The following is a 6,000-nucleotide window of genomic DNA, read 5'->3' on the forward strand; positions in this document are numbered from 1 at the left end:
ACAAATCCTTTATTGCTGCCCTTTAAGATCGATATAACACTGAACTGTATTTAACTGCCCTTCTTTTGGTTACACTCTTTTTGTTATGGGTATCGTTTATTGACACTTTTACAGGAAACTATTTAAGAAATATAGGAATAAACTCAATTAAAACAAAAAATATTAAAAAATAAAGTAAATAAAACATATGAGGAGAATGCCAATCCCTCTGTACTTCTTTCTTCATTAAATAATAACAAGCATTGGCCTTCTAAACCTAACTAAGCAGAAACACAGGGGTTAAATCAACAAGCAGTTCAAATTTACAGAACTCGCTTTTGAAGATCAGATTTAAAGAAATAAAAATATCCGCAGCCCCAGAGGTCCTCCTAAACTGTGTATGGGAGCCCATATCAGATGAGTGCAGGACTATAGTATTATTCCTCTGCTAAATTGGCCTTCTAGAATATTCCTGCACCTTCTGTGACCTTCTATAGACAATATAATATTACAACCCTCCCAAAGTGATGGTCAATAGTGTAAACTGTGATAACAATTGCAGGCTCATAACAAATAGAATAAAAAGAAACAGAAGTGTCTCCTTTCCAATAAAACTGTTGGCCTGATTTCTGTGGAACAAGATAATAAATGTGCCATAAGAAGTAATAGGCATGATAAATTTTGTGCTTTCATGAGATTTTAAAAGGACTCTGGGGTTTAGGATGGCACAGACACTCTTGCACATGGGCTCTTTGACTAAGCTCACCTGTACTGCTGCATAGCCGGCTCTGAAATGCTTCATTTTCAAAGGAATCCCTGGATTTGGGGTTCTTTAGTAAAGCTGTTTGACATTTTATCATTTCAAGGATTACTTAAAAAGGTCAGTCAATCAAATTAACTTTATGTGGTATCTTTGTTTCCACACAAAAAGTTCTTATGTATCTCTGGAGCCAAGCTATGCTATTCCTAATGGTCATGTGAATCTCACAAGGCTTATCTGCTTGCTGATCTAACAGATCTAGAAAAACTAATTATAAGACATGAGGCGATTTATTTATTTTTAAGGACAGACCTGGAGAGCAATGGCCTCAGCAATGCTGGTAAAAAAAAAAAAATCAGGTTTTGTTGGGTGCCTAAATACTGAGGCCATTTTTTCAGCAAATTCCAATCATTGGGAAACTCCAATGTGTATCACTCTCAGCCCTCCAAGGAAAATAAAGTTTCTTTATCTTTAATCTCAGTTGGTTGCTTAGAATTATGCCATATCCCTCTCACATCAGGCAATATGAAAATGGTTCAGAACTGGAGCAGCACTGTTTCTGGCTTGGATATTTCCATTTATTGATTTTGCCAACACCTTTTTCCAAAGTGACTTAGAATGTTTTGAGATACTACTGGTTACGTGGCTTTTCTTTTTTCAATTGGAGCACAGGTGAGTAAAGTGACTTGCTCAAGGTCACACAGTGTCAGTGGTGGGACTTGAATCCAGAGCCTCAGGGTTTGAGACCCAAAGCTTAACCACTGCGTCACACTGCCTGATTATGGATAAACAGTTGGGTATTTCAGGATGTAAAATCAGTTTTGGTGTAGGTCACAGTGAAATCTGTCACCATTGCTTCCTATCTACACCAGGTATGTTCAGCCAACAGATTCTTACTTCCTCCACAGCCATGTGTAACCCATGTGTAACCGGCAATTTCATCTATCTAAATGGGTAACTAATTGTTCCCACTAGTACCTAGGAATATTTTTATTGCTTGAAATCACAAAGGGATGTTGGCACAGTGGTTAGTGATGCTTCATACATTCAGTGCTTTGTGTTAGAATCCCACTCCTGGTCAGTACAGTTTGCACATTCTCCATGTGGTCTGTGTAGGTTTACGTCACAGTTCTCTGGTTTTCCTTCCACATCCCAAAAGATTATACTGTATGTTAGATTAATTGGCAATTCAAAATGTATCAAAGTGTGGGTATATAGGTGAGTATGGCCTGTAATAAATGGGTTCCATGTCTAAAGTTTTGTCATGCATTAAACCCAGTGCTGCCATGAAATAATGCCACCAAAGGCAAGGCACATTTCTGCCACTGTAGGCAAAGATTTTTAGTGTGGCACTGTGGTCTGTAAGGGTTTTTCAAACACATAATTTTATTAAATCACCGGGTGGATATGACAGAGAGACAACATTAGTCAAATTCTACATAGTGCTGAAGTGCTGATGTGCCATGTTTGGCCATGATCAATATTATGGCCAGGGTCGTCAAGGTCGACAGGTATGCAGGCAACCTCTGCAGTAATCATGCTTGTCAGCAAACCAATTGTACCCATGTTTGGAGGTTGTATGTTCAAAGAGAAGGTATAAAAATCAAACAACTGTATGGAACTCCAGAGCTTACCTAAAGATGGATGGAAGACATTGATCCTGCCAGCGCCTTCCCACACTCTGTTAAAGACTGGATAAGCATTCCTCCTAATGGTGACGTCCCAAATCGGAAAACAGTTCTTCAGTGGGTGGCTAAATTTAGAGAGATGAGTACAACATTGAACAGTAAATCTCCAGGCCATCCTCGGACTGTACAAAGCCTGAAAACATACCAGCTGTAAGGGCATCAATTTTGCAGTCTCCTAGATGTTCAGCACACAAACAAGCACCTGACTTAGGCATTTCCAACATGTCTTTGAAGAAGATTTTGCATGAGGACCTTAATTTCCATCCATACAAAATGAGGGTAGTGCAGGAACTCACTGAGAGAGACTTGGAGAGCCATTGAGAGTTCTACAAACCGTTCATCGAGATGCCATTGTCATGTGCAGCAACAAGGCACATTTCCATTTGAATGGTTGTGTAAATAGGCAAAACTTTCACTACTGGGCTGAAACCAACCATTGTGAACTTCAGAGACCCTTGCACAGTGAGCGTGTTACAGTTTGGTGCGCCATTGCATTACAATGTAATGCAAGAGAACTTTTTGCGACAAAAACTGTAAGAAATGGATGTGGTAGATGCCTAGTTCCAACAGGATGGAGCAACAGCGCATATGGTGAGGAGATCCATGCAAGTTCTGCGGAAGATTTTTCTGGGGAAGCTGACCTCCGTGTGCAGCGATGTCGGGTGACCTTCTTGTTCGCCTGATCTCGCTCCATGTGATTTCTTCTTGGGCTATCTGAAGTCAAAGGTATACACACACCGATCTCAAAACCAAGTCCTCAAGGACATTATTCACCACAAAATCGCCAGTATTAACCTTGAAATGGCCAAACAAGTCATGCGAGCATTCAAAAACTGTCTGGAAGAGTGTATTTTTAAAACATAGTGTCATAATGAAATTTATTTTATCTTGCAGCATTTTTGTAGAATAAACATTTGAAATGTAGTAATTCTTTTTGGCTCACTCTTTATATATATATCCTTATATATAATTTGATACTATCCATACATATGGTGTTCGCGTCAATACCCCGTATGTATGGTGTTCAATTCCTCAACTCAATACAAGTTAGAACCATGCAATGGGACTCTGCCTCGGTAGTTAGAACATCACGTGGCAAACGCAGATGCAGTATTGCATGATTGGCTAAGAATGTTCGAAAGCTTCAGTGACGCCGCTGGATGGCCGAGTATAGTAAGTCGGTGTTGGTTCGATCAGATAACAGTAAGTTTGGTTGGTTTTTGGAACGTTGGTTTGGTGGGGTGTACTTTCCAGGACTAACATCGTCGACTGACTTAAACCCTTCGACAGTTCCGGAACCGTAAGTAATTTCGAACGTATCGCCATTTGCTTGGAAATCTATCTTTGGACAGTTAGGTTTTGGCATCCATCCTTCTGACATCAATTGGCAAACTGAGTAATGATGGCTGGGTATTAACAACGATCATTGTTTAAATTTTAGCTGATCTCAGATCTAAAATGACCACGCCAACATTATTACTCTGACTAGAGTCGTAAAATATGGTTTGTTTTAAAAATTTATTTGCCGGAAAAAATCAAATGAGATGCACCGAAGAGCTGAGTTCATGTCTCACAGCCCTGTTTAAACAGGAAACTCTTCATTACATCGGCCGAAAAGGTCTATTTGAAGCACAAATCAGTGCCATGATAACAAAATCATTTCAAGGACTTAAAAAACAAATAATTCTTTGCAGAGAAAGTATGGATTTCATAAACGTAGAATTTGTAATTCGATTCAATCGAGCTCCCAGTCACTAGTATATATATATATATATATCTGTGTGTGTGTGTGTGTGTGTGTGTGAATACTGTATATATAGGTTTAGTAAAGGCTGCAATCTGTAATTAACCTCTTCCCAGGGCACATGTGCCCCCCACTGGATACAGCCATCCCTTATACATTGTGGGTATTATATTTTCTTGAAAGGCCCTTCTCTTGCCTCCTAGGTTCTCTTTTTTTCCACCACTGAGAGAGCTGAACAAGGATGTCTCCCAGTATCCCTGTAGGGCCACGGTTGGATAGGAACATCCCTGCACTCTCAGTACTTGCTAGCATCCAATAGCAACATGGTTTGCTTCAGTGGGAGAATTACAAACTTTATTTAATTTTAACCTGTATAAGTTAATTTATAGCTTTGAAATTCGCATGTGCTGTTTTGATTCTTGGATGCTTGCTGTTCATTAGGAAAAATGTGAAACTTTTGTAATGAAAATATTTCTCACAGTTTTTAAAGTCAGCATTTAAATAACAGACCAGATGTGTATGTCATTCTTAAGGTCATATTTTTGTATTATTATTATTTTTATTTCATAAGGTTAAAAAATACTATTGCGTGAAAATGCCTTTAACAAGATGTTACCTGGGTCAATTGCCTTGTGACCTCACCCCCCATGTTGGCCTTGCTCCCAGTTTAGACTCTACCCACTTGCAACCCTAAATTGGATTAAATGGATTTGAGAAGGAATGTAAACATTTAATGATATAAACTACTCATATTTCCATCATTTGTTTTATTTGGGGTCAACAGCAGGCTTAAAGAACAGCTCAAAGTGAGATAGCAAGTGTTAGAACTGAACTGGCAACCACATGGTCTACAATCCAAGAGAAATATTCATCAGAGACATTTTCCAACATTTGTGTTCACTGCGGTCCCAGCCTGTGAATCATGTAGCATCAATTGAAAATGAAAGGGAGCTAGGTAAGCGTTTGTATGGATGACAAACTAATAAACTTCAAAATGTGTTGATTAGATTAATTTATGAATCCAGTAGTCACTGAATTTCAAAAATACAAACTCATTCTATTGTTCAGGCAAACAATCCAGTCAGAAATCAAGAAAGTAAATAGAGGAGATTACTGTGCAGCTCCTGGAGCAATAAATACGACTCAGTGAAATAACATCAGGTGCACAATTGGTTTTACATTAAACATTGAGTAGATATTTTCCACAAACTGCAGGGCAGCAATATTTTGCAAATAAACTTTTTAAACAGAGGCTAAAAGAGTCTTTACGGATGTGGACTTTTTCAACAGGATGCATGCTGGATTCAGACTACCAGATATAGATAGTTGCTTCTGATGTCTAAGCTGCTGCTGATATTTACCTTTTGGGTAGAAGCAGATCTGACACGTGTTGATTTGTTCCACAACCCAAAACTATTCAAATAAAAATGATTAATATAAAATATAAAGTAAAAATACATAAAACAAATTAACCTGCACTTTACCTTTGAAAAGAATCATGGCTGGTGTGAGTGAGTTTCTAAACTCTTGTGGGATTCCACCCAACGGGATGACACACAGAAGAGCGTCCCAAAGCAGTCTCCCAGCACTGTAGCAGTTCGCCATAAAAGCGAATCCGAAAAGATCGCGGACATGCTATAAGCTCCTGCCGTCGATGGGTGATACAAGGAACAAGGAACATTATAAATTCACAGGACACAGTACTGCTTGGCCACGACCCTGCCTGACTGCTGTGTCTGTGTATAGGAGAGTGACAGATCCAGCTACAATAAATAACTGCGCTGTTGCTGTTACAAGCTGAATAAAGCTGGTGGTGCAAGATGGGGATT

Source organism: Polypterus senegalus, chromosome 17, assembly GCF_016835505.1.
Source record: "Polypterus senegalus isolate Bchr_013 chromosome 17, ASM1683550v1, whole genome shotgun sequence".
Lineage (NCBI taxonomy): Eukaryota > Metazoa > Chordata > Cladistia > Polypteriformes > Polypteridae > Polypterus > Polypterus senegalus.